At 44.1% G+C, this 15,159-nt stretch overlaps 1 long non-coding RNA gene across 2 annotated transcripts in view; it reads left to right on the forward strand.

Annotated features, from left to right (window-relative positions):
- LOC308644292 overlaps positions 1-15,159 on the forward strand; it is a 104,095-nt gene that overhangs the window by 27,834 nt on the left and 61,102 nt on the right. Inside the window, exon 4 of one of the 2 annotated variants that reach the window (XR_014020938.1) lies at positions 10,800-10,904. The exons of the other annotated variant lie outside the window; for it this stretch is intronic. This is a non-coding gene — a long non-coding RNA (uncharacterized lncRNA). Of the gene's footprint in view, positions 1-10,799; positions 10,905-15,159 lie in introns of those variants that run through there. 2 annotated transcript variants of the gene reach the window in all.

Consider the following 15,159-nt stretch of genomic DNA (forward strand, 5'->3'; position numbering starts at 1 on the left):
GAGGGATGGCAGAGCCCTGACTCCCCAGCAGGGCTCCTTCCAAACCTGACCATGCTGTGCTATGGATTTGGATTAAATGTGCTCCTTTTTCCACCTTTAGGACTTTGCACATGCTAATCCTGTCCCCCACTCTGTCCTACCCTCCAAACCAATGGCTTCTCCTGGAATCTGCTTAGATAGAGCCTCTTTTCCTTCCCCCTCCTAACACTGATCACATTACTGGCTTTGCTAGATATCCTGGGGGTTGAGGGGGAGGCAATTCCAGAACCCCCTAAGATTCCCAAACCCAAGGATGCTCATATCTGTTTTATAAAATGGCATAGCATAGAGCCAGGCTCTGTGGAGCACACCTGTAATCCCAGCGGCTAGGCTGAGACAGGAGGATCATCAACAGTGAGGCACTAAGCAACTCAGTGAGACTCTGTCTCTAAATAAAATATAAAAAAGGGCTGGGATGTGGCTCAGTGGCTGAGTGCCCTCTGAGTTCAATCTCTGGTACCCCTTAAAAATAAATAAAATGGCACATCGTTAACATAACCTACCCACATCATCCCATCCTCTCCTAGCCTTTAAATCATCTTGAATACTTAATAACTAAACACTATGTAAATAGTTGTTAACTGGGCTGGGGATGTGGCTCAAGCGGTAGCCCGCTCGCCTGGCATGCGTGCGGCCCGGGTTCGATCCTCAGCACCACATACCAACAAAGATGTTGTGTCCGCCGAGAACTAAAAAATAAATAAATATATATATATATATAAAAATAGTTGTTAACTAATACTTGCATTGTTTAGGGAATAATGACAAGGGGGGAGAGTAGGGAAAGGAAACTGCAGAAGTCTCCAGATGAAGTTTTTTTTTAATAACTATTTTTAGTTGTAGATGGATACAATACCTTTATTTTGCTTGCTTATTTATTTTTTATTTTAATGTAGCACTGGGGATGGAACCCAGTGCCTCACATGTGCTAGGCAGGCACTCTACCACTGAACCACAACTCCAGCCCCAGATGGAGATTTTTGTGATGTTTCTAGGGATGGGGATATAGGACAGTGGTGGGAGATGTGGGGGGTCCTGGGTTCCATCCCCAGAACCACTAAAAAAAAAAAATTCCATCCTCAGATGCTGAACCTGCATATAGGGAGAGCTGACTGTATATACAGACGTATATTCTCATCTGTGTTCTCACTAAACAGGGATCTCTGGGAGGGCAGGGGACTCCACCTTCCCTTTCTCTGCATCTTCTACCTCACACAGCATCACTGTGTACTTACTCTAAAAACCCTTGTTGAATGGTGGCCCAGCACCCCTCGGGATAGCTCCTCCACCAAACTGCTCACCCTTGCACAAATCTAAAAGTCACAGTGTTGAAGATTTTCTTTTTCATGGCTTAACCATATTATAATGCTCTTTGCAGATGATGATGTCAGTGGCTCTTTAACCCTCTCTCAATGACGTTAGCCAGTTCTCCATGAAGCATGACCTTGATTCATACACAGAGCAGCCTTAGTAGCAAACCCCTCCTCTTCACCTGGCAGCACCTCTTCCTGGCAGAAATAAGGGCTTCCCCTCCCCGGTGAGGATGAAATGTCTTGAATGAGGACCCTGGCTCTTCTCTCTAGCCCTAAGAAATCTCTGACACCACCTCCTGCAAATAAATGGAGAGCTGGCAAGTTCTTGCAGTTTCTCCTCACAGTAAACTCTCTGGGAACCTGTGTTCACCACCAACATCTGTTGTTAAAAGGCAAAGTCCCTGAGAATATTGACCTCCTCCATCTTATTACTGTCTTCAGCCCTTAGGACCTGCCTCCTGAAACTACTAAAAAAAAAATAAAAATTATTGAATGAATGAGTAAATTCCTCTAATGCCAAACTATGTTTCTTTTCAACTAAACCTTAAAGTGTACCTCTTTGAAGAAGATACAAATATTCTTGGAGGCACTCTTGAAGTACAAAAGACTAATGTTAGTGTGTAGAGTAGAGAAGAGGAATGATGCTATACACCTATCTAGCTCCACAGCCCAGGTTGTTCCACACACTGCCTTCATGGATCATGAAATCAGTTGGGCAGAAATTGAGCTACAAGGCCACCTGGAGGCAGAGGACCAACTATCCTCACCTCCAGTTGAAACCTGTACACTTACACCCTGCATCCTCCACCAGGACCCCCAACCTACAAGTACTGAGTGGGAGAGGAGAGGCCACACTATTGGCATATGGCAAAGGCATCCCTAGGGTCAGGCCTGGAATTAATCACTGGACCCCTGGGGTCTCCCTACCTGTGGCCTGAGGGCTAGAGACAGAGGGCTAAAGGAGCAAGAAGCAGGGCCAGCTAGGGCAGACTGGGGGCCTTGCTGCAGGGAGAATTCGACTTTGGAAACTGTAGTTGTCATGCACCTTGGTTCCTTTTCCTGCCCTCCTTTTCCCTGAAGCAGTGGTCATATTCTCTTTTCTTTTTTTGGTCCTGGGGATTGTACTACTGGCCTACATCTCCAGCCCTAATTTTTTTTTCTGACTTTTTTATTTTGGGACAAGTTCTCCCTAAATTGCCCAGGCTGGCCTCAAACCTGCAATCTTCCTGCCTCACTCCCAAAGAGCTGGGATTACAGATGTGCACACTGTGCCTATCGCCATCAGTCATTCATGTATTTCACTTTTTTTTTAATTCTTTCTTTTTCTACTAGGATGTCAACTCCACAAAGCAGGGATTTTATTGTTTTGTTTATCTCCAATTCCCAGCCCCCAAACCAGAGCTTGGAACATTATAGGTTGTCAGTAAATATTTTTGGAATAAAATGAATAGAGTTGATAAGCGCCCAGTAATGACAGACATCGTTGATTATCTATGACAATATTATGATTAAGAACTCAGGGGCTGGGGATGTGGCTCAAGCTGTAACACACTCACCTGGCATGCGTGCGGCCTGGGTTCGATCCTCAGCAACACATACCAACAAAGATGTTGTGTCCGCGGAAAACTAAAAAATAAATATTAAAAAATTCTCTCTTTCTTTTTTTTTCTTTAAAGAGAGAGTGAGAGAGGAGAGAGAGAGAGAGAGAGCGAGAGAGAGAATTTTTAATAATTATTTTTTAGTTTTCCGCGGACACAACATCTTTGTTGGTATGTGGTGCTGAGGCTCGAACCCGGACCGCACGCATGCCAGGCGAGCGCGCTACCGCTTGAGCCACATCCCCAGCCCCTCACTCTTTCTTTCTTTCTTTCTTTTTTTAAAGAGAGAATGAGAGAGGAGAGTGAGAGAGAATTTTTAATATTTATTTTTTAGTTCTCCGCGGACACAACATCTTTGTTGGTATGTGGTGCTGAGGATCGAACCCAGGCCGCACGCATGCCAGGCGAGCGCGCTACCGCTTGAGCCACATCCCCAGCCCCTCACTCTTTCTTTAAAAAAAAAAAAAAACAAACAAAACTCAGTATCAGGGCCTGGGGTTGTAGCTCAGTGGCAGAGCACTCTAGCACAGTGAGGCACTGGGTTCGATCCTCAGCACCACATAAAAATAAAATAAAGATATTGTGTTCACTTATAACTTATATATATATATATATATATATATATATATATATATATATATATATATATGTTTTTTTTTTTTTAAGAGAGCGGAGAGGGAGAGAGAGAGAGAGAGAGAGAGAAAGAGAATTTATTTATTTATTTATTTATTTATTTTAGTTCTCGGCGGACACAACATCTTTGTTGGTATGTGGTGCTGAGGATCGAACCCGGGCCGCATGCATGCCAGGCGAGCGCGCTACCGCTTGAGCCACATCCCCAGCCCCTTTTGTTTTGTTTTTAAATAAAGAACTCAGTATCACCAGGCACAGTGGCACATGCCTTTAGTTCTAGCTATTTAGAAGGCTGAGACAGGAGGATTACAAGTGTGAGGTCAACGTGGGCAACTTATCAAGACCCTGTGTCCAAAACATAGAGGTGGGGATGCAGCTCAGTGGTAGAGCACTTACCTCACAGGTGAGGAGCCCTGAGTTCAATCCCCAGTATTGCAAATTAATTAATTAATTAATTAATTAATAATAACAATAACCTTTAGAATCTTTGGTCTCTGGATTAACTGAAATTAGTATAATTGGGACAGAAGAAATGTAGCATGATGATAAGCGGTACAAATCAGGAGCTCTGGCTGAGAAGGCCTGTCTGCACCATTTACTTCTTCTGTGCAGCCTGAAATGACTGACCTCACCTTCTTGAGGCTTAGTTTTCTTACCTGTGAAATGGAGGTAACAAGAGAACTTCCTAGGTAGGATATGAGAATGTGTGAGAGGGCAAATGTAAAACATTTAGCAGGGTTCCTGGCATATAATAAGTGCTCAATAAACACACCATTGTTATAGTAATAGTCTAGAGGGGACCTCTGAGTTAAATAGTTGCTAAGCACTTAAATATGCTATGCTCTAGCAAGCTCAGTGTTTATTGATGTGAATCTGTAAGCCCACAAGAAAGAGACCATCTTGGCCCCAGTAGATACTAAGTAAAATTAAAACATGCTGGGAGGAGCCGGGCACAGTGGCACACGCCTGTAATCCCAGTAGCTTGGGAGGCTAAGACAGTATGATCCCAAATTCAAGGCCAGTTTCGGCAATGGTGAGGCGCTAAGCAACTCAGTGAGACCCTGTCTTTAATAAAATACAGAATAGGGCTGGGGATGTAGCTCAGTGGTTGAGTGTCCCTGAGTTCAATCCCTGGTACAAAAAAAAAAAAAAATCCTGGAATATTTGACAGATTGTTCTGTGTATGTTCAAATATGGGCATAATGAATCCCACTATTACATATAATGCATCAAAAAATAAATAAATACCCACAAAATGCTGGAAAAGTTACACAATGAATTCAAGGAAGAGTGAACAGAACAGCTAGTAGACTCGTGTCAATTGCCCACTATGCATGCCAGGCACAGTGTTGGGTGCTGCAGATTGAGCAGTGAGCTGAAGCAAACATAGAAGCCACTGCTTTTAGGGAATACAATTTGGTGAAGAGAGACATTGTTCCAACAGTTGCACAGATAGATGGAACATTGCAACTGCTAAGTATCACAATGGAGTAGTATACATGGATTTTGGGGGGGCATGGTGCTAGGTATCAAACCCAAGACCTCCTGTATGCTAGGTGAGTTCTGTACCACTGAGCTACATCCCCAGCAGAAGTAGTAGGTGATACTTTTTGATACTTTTTTTTCTTTTTCTTTTCCTTTTTTTTTTTTGGCACTGGTGATTGAACCCAGGGGCGCTTTACCACTGAACTATTCCCCAACCCTTTTTATTTTTTATTTTGAGACAGGGCCTTGCTAAGTTACCCAGGCTAGTCTCAAACTTGCAATTCTGTCTCAGCTTCCCAAAGGTCTGGGATTACAGGCATGCACTACCATCCCCGGCAGTGTATGATACTTTGAGGTCCATAATATAGGAGGAGGTTATGTGGTCTGCAGCTGGCGGGGAAGATAGGGAAAACTGTTCAAGGAGACCTGGCTAAGAGGGAAGAGAAGAGTTTAGCTAGACTGCTCTTGGGAAAATGCCCTTAGCAGAGACAAATAACAAATGCAGTGGCCTTGTGATTGGTTGCCCATGTAACCAGAGTGCAGTGAGCTGAGGGAGGGGTCAGGATGAGACTGGAAAAACAAGTAGGCACTTTGGGAACTACCTGGGCCATATCCAGTAAAGCTGAAGATGTGTGTCACCTAGGATCTAGCAGTTAGACTGCTAAGAACACTCTAGAGGAGACGCAAGTCACTGGGAAGCATGGACAAGGAGGCTGGTCCTAGTAGCATCCTTTGCAAATATCAAAAACATGAACCAGGCACTGGGTTCGATCCTCAGCACCACATAAAAATAAATAAAATAAAGGCATTGTGTAAAAAAAAAAAAAAAAAAAAAAGGAACCAGCTTAAATGCTCATAAAAAGCAGAGTGCACAAATTGTAGAGTATTTCTTAAGCATGGAATCCTCAGAAAATAGTCCCAATCAAAAGTGTCCGGAGTGCAGTGCCAGGGAAGGAGAGTAAAGCAACAGGAAGGTACTGAGGGCAGGCCATACCTATGGTGGCACCTAAGGAGGAAAAGGGGGAGAATTTATCCATTGGTTCCTGGTCAAAGGTTTACTCCATGATGTGTGAACTGCCTCCTACTTCAGGATCCACTGGGTAAATCTGCTAGGCCCCTTAGCACTTCACACTTCAGCCGGCAGAGGAGCCCCAGCCATAGTTAAGAGGCATTTAACACTGACTGTGGCAGGTTGGCCAAAGTCCATAGAACTGGTCACCCTCCCAGGGGTCCTGGAACAAGTGACCAGGAGAGCTCCCCTGAAGAAGGGGAGGTATGAGCAGAAACTGCTGCAACTGGTGTGAAGGCATCCACATGGGTGACTTGACCAAAAATCTTGAACAAAAAGTCAAGTTGCAGCTGGGCAAGGTGGTGCATCTCTGGAGGCTGAGGTAGGAGGAGTGATAGTTCAAAGCCAGCCTCAGCAAATTAGTGAGACCCTGTCTCAAAAAAAGTACATCTGGGGATATAGCTCAGGTAGAGTGCTTGTCTTGCATGCACAAGGCTCTGGGTTCAATCCCCAGCACCACAAAAGATATAAATAAAAAGTGCAGGCATTGTAGTTTAGTGGTTAAGCACCTCTGGGTTCAATCCCTAATAATGGGGTGGTGGGGAGGTCAGGTTGCAGAAGTCCATTTGGAACTGAATCATACATGACAGAAATTTCTCTCTCTCAGTTCTGGGGGCTGGGATGTCCAGGATGAATGCATCATCAGCTTGGGTCTCTGGTGATGGCTCAGATGGCACCCTGTTGCTATGTCTTCATGGTTGGAAGTGGTCTAGTTAGTCCTCCCTCACCCAGACTATTTTATTTTATTTGTTTTTGGTACCAGGAATTGAACTCAGGGGCCCTTGACCACTGAGCCACATCCCCAGCCCTTTTTTGTATTTTATTAAGAGACAGGGTCTTACTGAATTGCTTAGTGCTTTGCCATTGCTGAGGCTGGGTTTGAAGTCTGGATCCTCCTGCCTCAGCCTTCCAAGCCCCTAGGATTATAGGCATGCACCACCATGCCCAGCTACCCAGCCTCTTTTATAAAGGCACCAACCCCCCTCATGAGGACAAAATCCTCATGATTTACACTTCCTAAATGTCCGAATATTATCACATTGGATATTGTACTCTGACATAGGATTTTGGTCTTATATCACATTCACACTGTAATGGTATGTATGGTTTAAAAAATAATAGTTCATTGTGATCACCAACAGCTTAAAGAACATTGCCAGTTTCGTAGCAGTTCAAAAACAGCCCAGTGTGGGCTGGGGATGTGGCTCAAGCGGTAGCGCGCTCGCCTGGCATGCGTGCGGCCCGGGTTCGATCCTCAGCACCACATACCAACAAAGATGTTGTGTCTGCCGAGAATTAAAAAATAAATATTAAAAATTCTCTCTCTCTCTCTCTCTCTCTCTCTCACTCTCTCTTTAAAAAAAAAAAAAAAAAAAAAAAAAAAAAAAAAACCAGCCCAGTGTAAAATGGTAACTATTGGGGGTGATAGATGTGTTCATCCATGAGACCAGAGTAATCGGTACACAATGTATATGTACATCGCACACCCTGAATATACACAATTTTACCAAATAAGAAATAGGGCTTGGGCTGAGGTTGTGGCTCAGTGGCAGAGAGCTCGCCTAGCATGTGCAAGGCCCTGGGTCTAATCCTCAGCACCACATAAAATAAATGAATAAAATAAAGGTATTGTGTCTAATTATAACTTAAAAATAAATATTAAAAGAATAAATAAAGGGCTGGGGATGTGGCTCCAGTGGTAGCGAGCTGGCCTGGCATGTGCGGGGCACTGGGTTTGATCCTCAGCACCACATAAAAATAAAGATATTGTGTCCACCTAAAACAACAACAAAAAAATATTTAAATAAGTAAATAAATAAAGGGCTGGGGTTGTATCTCAGTGGTGGAATGCTTGCCTTGCATGCGTGCGGCCCGGGTTCGATCCTCAGCACCACATACCAACAAAGATGTTGTGTCCGCCAACAACTAAAAAGTAAATATTAAAAATTCTCTCTCTCTCTCACTCTCTCTTTTAAAAAAATAAATAAATAAAAATAAATAAATAAATAAATAAAAATAAAGAAATTATGCTCGGGGCTGGGGATGTGGCTCAAGCAGTAGAGTGCTCGCCTGGCATGCGTGCTGCCCGGGTTTGATCCTCAGCACCACATACCAACAAAGATGTTGTGTCCGCCAAAAACTAAAAAATAAATATTAAAAAATTCTCTCTCTCTCTCTCTTAAAAAAAAAAAGATATTATGCTCATCTACAACTATAAATAAATAAATAAATATCCATCAACAAGCAAAATAAGTAAAATAAAAGAAAAAGAAAAAGAAATACGGCTGAGTGGATATAGCTCAGAGGTAAAGCACCGGCTTAGTATGAAGGTCTGGATTCAATCCCTACCACCCCCAAATAAGTACATTTTTGAAAAAGGAAGACAATAGAGGCTGGGCTTGTAGCTTAGAGGTAGAGTGCTTGCCTAGCATGCATGAGGCACTGGGTTCGATCCTCAGCACCACATGAAAATAAAATAAAGATATTGTGTCCACCTATAACTAAGAAATAAACATTTAAATAAAAAAAGGAAAACAGGGCTGTGGTGAAGCTGGGTGGTGGGACGCTTGTGTTTCATCCCTGGCACCACAAAAAAGAAATAAATGAACAAAATTTAAAAAGAACAAGCAAATGGACAAAATAAACTATGAAAAAGCAAGTGCTGGGGGTGTGGCCCTGTATTAGAGGGCATACTTAGCATGCACAAGCTCCTGGGTTGCATCTGCAGCACCAAACAAAAACAAGGGGACAATCAATAAGAGGTAAATAGCAAAACTCAGCATGACAGCAGTTTCCAGGGGTTAGCAGGAGGAGACTAGGGTGGGGCCATGGACAATTTCAAAGAAAGATGCTGGTACTGCTACAGTGGTGCTGGGGGTGTAGCTCAGGGTTAAAGAACAAGGCCCTGGGTTCCCAGGGGCAAGGGGCTTTGGAAGGGGTGGCTTAATAAGTAATGCTCCACAAATTTGCCCATAGTCCTTTCTCAAGGGCCCTGCTCTCGTTTGTGTCATTCCAATTTTAGTATTTGTGCTACTAAAGGGACCACTGTTGTGTGTGTGTGTGTGTGTGTGTGTGTGTGTATGACAAAATATATATAACAAATTTACTATTTTAACCATTTTTTAAAAGGTTTATTTGGGTTCATTGTTTTGCAAGTTTCGAGAGAGAGAGAGAGAATTTTAATATTTATTTTTTAGTTTTTGGTGGACACAATATCTTTGTTTGTATGTGGTGCTGAGGATGGAACCCGGGCCGCATGCATGCCAGGCGATCGCGCTACCGCTTGAGCCACATCCCCAGCCCTATTTTAACCATTTTTAAATGTGCTTTTTGGTGGCATTAAGTATATTTGCATTGTCCTACAGCCTTCACATCAATCTGCAGAACTTTTTCATTTTAGGGGGCTAGAGATATAGCTCAGTTGGTAGAGTACTTGCCTCACATGCACAAGGCCCTGGGTTCAATCCCCAGCACACACCAGTAAATAAATGAAACCTTTTCATCTTTCCAAACAGAAATTCTGTCCACATTAAACATTTGACTGTCCAAGATTCCTCCTCCCCTGTCCCAGGTTCCCATAATTCTACTTTCTGTCTCTACGAAGCTCCAGGGATTTCACAAAACTGGAATCATATTTGTCCTTCCTGTCTGGCTTATCTCACTTAGCATGTCTTCAGGGTTTATCCATATGGTAGCATGGGTCAGGATTTCCTTTTTGAGGCTAAATATTCCATTGTAAAGATGGACCCCAAGTTATTTTTTCATCTATCCATTGAGGAATTTGGGCTATTTCCACCTTTGCAGCTGTTGTGAAAAACACTGCTATGAAACTGGCAATGTTCTCTCTCTCTTTTTTTTTTTTAAGAGAGAGAGAATTTTTTATTTATTTATTTTTTAGTTTTCGGAGGATACAACATCCTTTTATTCGTGTATGGTGCTGAGGATCGAACCCGGGCATGCCAGGCCAGCGCGCTACCGCTTGAGCCACATCCCCAGCCAGCAATGTTCTCGTAAGCTGTTGGTGATCACAGTGAATTATTATTTTTTTAAACCATACATATGTTTATATCCTAATGTTTAAGCTTAGTGCTTGTGATGTTTTAAATATATGTTCTTCATCACAGTTTCCTGGCATAAGACTTCTTAAATCCTTGGAATCTCCAAAGTGGTTGTCTTTTTATATGCTGATGAGTTGGCTGGAGGCTGACCATTCCTAAGTAGCTTGAGGATGGGGGCTGGTTAAGAAAAGACCCAGGAAGGCTTACAGGGTGGAGACTTTCAGCCCCACTCCCACAACCTGGAAGGAGAGAGGGGTGAGGGGCTGAAGGTTAAATTGATCACCAAGGGCCAGGGATTTGATCCATCATGCCTATGTAATGAAGTCTCCTGTAAAAAGAACAAAAAGGGGACTGGAGAGGTAGTTCAGTCAGTTGGTGGAGTCTTGCCTAGCATGCACAAGGCCCTGGGTTCAGTCCCCAGCACCACAAAAACAATCAAAAAGGGGCTAAGGATGGGGGAGAGTGGCCTAGGAGCTTCCTGCCAGGCACAAGACCCTTGGTTCCAACTCCAGCTATGGAAAACAAAAACCCCAAAAGGTCAGCTTTGACCCGGGCACCAGATCTAGGTTCAATCCCCAGGGCACAAAATAAAAGAAAAAAGAAGGGGCTGGGAATGTGGCTCAAGCAGTAGCGCGCTCGCCTGGCATGCGTGCGGCCTGGGTTCGATCCTCAGCACCACATACCAACAAAGATGTTGTGTCCGCCGAGAAGTAAAAAAAAAAATAATAAATTAAAAAAAAAAAAAAAAAAGAAAAAAGAAGACAAAAGGGCTGAGGGTGTAGGTCAGTGGTAAAATACTTGTCCTAGCATATCTATAGGAGGCCATCAGAGGGGAGGGAAGTATGCCCCCCTCAAAAGCTTTGTGCCCAGGGGCGCTTAACCACTGAGCCACATCTCCAGCCCTTTTTGTATTTTATGTAAATACAGGGTCTCCCTGAGTTGCTTAGAGCTTCACTAAGTTGCTGAGGCTGGCTTTGAATTTTGAATTTGTGATCCTCCTGCCTCAGCCTCTTGAGCTGCTGGGATGACAGGCGTGCACCACCACGCCTGGCTCACTACCTCTATACTTTAAAAAAGAATTAATTTCCTATTATAAAATCCAGGCAAGTAGTTTAAACAAGGAAGAAGAGTAAAAAATCCATTCCCCACCAATCCCCAGCACTGGGGCTCAAACCCAGGGCCTTGCACAAGCTAGGCAAATGCATGAGCTACATCCACTGAGCTATCCCTAGTCCTTTTGAAACAGGGTCTCACAAATTTGCCAAGGTTGCCTCCATCTTGAGATCTTCATACTTCAGGTCCCTGAGTAGCTGGGGTTACAGGCATGCACCACCATGCTTGCCTCAAATTCTTTATTTGATACCTGGAAAAGTCAGGCCAAATAGAGGGTGGGCAGCCTACTGGGCTGCAGCCTTACCACCAGCAGCATCAGGTATAGACCTCAGCTGCTGCCCTCTTGCCAGGTGAGAGGAAAGTGGCAGTACTCAGAGCCCAGACCTTGATGGAGATTGAGCTACACAGGCAGAGGTGCCAGGGGATGGCCAAGCAAATGAAAGGGACTGGTAGAACCTCACCTTCAAAGAGCTGTTTCCAGGAGAAAAGATAAGTTTCTGAGAAAGGTACCTGGCAGTACAAGGTGATAAGGGGCCCTCTGTACTCTAAACACACCCACATTATAGCCTTTATCTTTGTATGTGAGAGTTATTTATTTACAGGCATTTCAGCAGGAAGACCAGGGACTCCTCAGGGGCACTCATTCATTCAGACATTTATTGAGCTACTATATACCCAGGCATTGGCTGGGGACAGTGACATCCAGTAGATGCTTGATAAAATGTATATTGCATTGAATGATAAGTTCACACTCATCATTCAGCAGTCATTCGATACATGCTACTCAGATTGAATAATATGTGAATCAATCACTTCTATCAGGCTTGGCACAGTGGGTATTTAATAAATTTGAATTGACTGGGAATAGCAGTACACACCTGTAATCCCAGCTACTCAGGAGACTGAGGCAGGAGGATCCCAAGTTTGAGGCCAGTCTAGATCTTGGAATTTAAAACCCTGGAATTTTTTTTACAGAGGGATGGGGGTATAGTTGGGTGTCTATCAGGCATAAGGGCCCTGGGTTGGATTTCCAGTACTTCAAAAAAAAAAAAAAAATCAAATTAATGGGCTGGGGTTGTGGCTCAGCATTAGAGTTCTTGCCTAGCATGTGCGAGGCCCTGGGTTCGGTCCTCAGCACCACATAAAAAAATAAACAAAAAATAAAGGTATTGTGTACAACTAAAAGATAAATATTTAGGGCTGAGGATGTGGCTCAAGCAGTAGTGCGCTCGCCTGGCATGCGTGCGGCCCGGGTTCGATCCTCAGCACCACATACAAAAAAAACCAAAAGATGTTATGTCCGCCGAAAACCTAAAAAAAAAATGTTAAAAAAATTCTCTCTCTCTCTCTCAAAATAAATAAATAAATAAAAAGAAATAAAATAAAATAAATATATGATGAATTGCATGCAGGAATTAATAACAGGAGGCCTGACATGCAAGAAGCTCTCAACTGTTGCATGATCCTGCATTTCTGTCCTACTTCATCCTGATTCTGAGTCCCAGACACTTGAACTCAGAGACCAAATTGGAAGTCTAAGCCAGCCGGCCGGCTGTTCACCCACATGTACATACACACATACTGCCATCCATCCACCTGCTCACTCATCCATCCATCCACCCTCCCTGCCACTTGTCCATCCTTTCATTCGTCTACTCACGCACACATAAACCCATACATCCACCCTTCCTTCCATCCACCCACTGAGCACTGATCAAGAGACCAGTGTACCAGTCACTGGGGAGACAGTAATGAACACGGCAAGGGAGAGTTTTTCTCTCATGTTCACATCCTGATAAACAAAAATGTTAAAGGCAGGTAACAAAAAGGACTTATGTTGACAACTAAGTAAACTGAGGTGATGAGAGGGAGGAGGCCAGAGGGAGGGTCAGTGAGATGGATTCACCAGGGAAAGGCCTGTCTGAGAGGGTGACTGCTGAGTCAACCTCTAGAAGGGAAGAAGCCAACTGTTTGTTGTTGTTGTTGTTGTTTTGAGGTGGGGTACAAGGGATTGAACTCAGGGGCACTCGACCACCAAACCACATCCTCAGCCCTATTTTGTGTTTTATTTAGAGACAGGGTCTCACTGAGTTGCTTAGCACCTTGCTGTTGCTGAGGCTGGCTTTGAACCTGTGATCCTCCTGTCTCAGCCTCCAGAGCCACTGGGATTACAGGTATGTGCCACTGCACCCAGCTCCAGTTTTTAAGTCCAAGATGCAGCAGAGTTTGGTCAGGACCTGCTTTCTGATTCACAGGGGTACCTTCTTGCTAGATGCTTATGTGGTGGAAGGGACGATGGTTCCTGGGGCCTCTTTTATAAGGATCTAAATCTCCCTCATGAGGTTCCACCCTCATGACCTATTCACCACCCAAGGGCCTTACCTACTAATAATCTGCCTTTCGGAATTAGGCTTCAACATATGAGTTTTAGGGGGACCATAAACATAAACACCCAGTCAATACTGTAACAATCTGGGGAAAGAACATTACAGGCACAGGGAATCATACACGTCAAGGCCTTGAGATAATAATGAACTTGACCTGTGGAAAGAAAAATGAGGGTAATGAGGGCACCTGCATAAGAGAGGGAGAAAGGAAGGAGACTATGGTTTGGGGACATAGTAAAAGGCTTAGATCAGACAGATCTTCCCAGGTAAGGAGCTTGGGTGGGGCTTCCAAAGTATAGCAGGCTAAATGATGGTCTTGTGCTATCCATGTCCTATTCCCTAGAATCTGTGACTGCGTGATCTTATATGGAAAAAGGGCTTTGCAGCTGTGAAGGATCTCAAGATGTGGAGATTATCCTGGGCTTAATGTCATCACAAGTGTCCATGTAAGAGGTAGACAGAAAAGGAGGTGGGATGATGGAAACAGAGACTGGAGTGGTGTGCTTTGAAGATACAGGAAGGGGCCACAAGCCAAGGACCACTGGCATCCGCTAGAAGGTGAGAAAGGTAAGGAACTGAGTTTTCCTTTTAGAGCCTCCAGAAGGAGCCAGTCCTGCCATCACCTTAATTTTAGCCCTTGCCAATTCATGTTGGACTTCTGACTTCCAGAAGGCTTAAGGGAATAAATTGGTGTTGTGTTGAGCCATTACATTTGTGATCACTTGTTACAGCAGCAGTAGGAAACTAATACAACCAGAGAAGGGACGTGACGATGTGTAGGTTATTGATTTTTCTGGCTGCTGTTACAGAATTGGCTTTAGGAGGATCAAGAGTAATCAGAGTCTGGGGGCAGGTGACGGCAGATATGTGGATGAGCAGCAATGGCAGCCTGGATGAGATGGAAGAAGCTGGAGGAAGGAGCTCAGATTTTAAGGTATTAAGTGCTGAAGCTGGCTAGATCTTCTGGTGGTTGGATGTGGTGGGAAAGGGCACAGTGAAGGAACAGGGTGTCTCTGGTAATGAGCACTCCAATTTCCCCTCTTTCCCTGGGGCCTCACACAGCCACCCTGTGCTCGACAGGCTGTTCCCTGGACGCCTAGTGTTTTTATGTGATTATCCTGGAACAGCTCTCCGGGAAATAAATGCCCTCGGTCTAAAAGGCTTTTATGAGCCAGGGCAGGGGATTAAAGGCGGCCAGGCTGTGGAGAAATCCCAGGGTCAGGAGACGGCCGAGCACCGAGACTTTTAATCTAAACCTTAAACGTTTTTATTTTTCACTCCCTGAACTCAGGGTGTCACTTTAAATACATGTTTGGCAACATCAGCTGTTCTATTTTTCTTTTTAATTATACAAAGAGAGATCCTGGGAATGGCTCAGCCCCAGGCTGGGGGAGGTGAGTGAAGTTTGGCAGCCGCAGTTGGAGGCAGAGGCACCAACTAAAAATTGAGTGGATTTAAAATCCA

Source organism: Spermophilus citellus (genome assembly GCF_964194105.1).
Source record: "Spermophilus citellus genome assembly, chromosome: 3".
Lineage (NCBI taxonomy): Eukaryota > Metazoa > Chordata > Mammalia > Rodentia > Sciuridae > Spermophilus > Spermophilus citellus.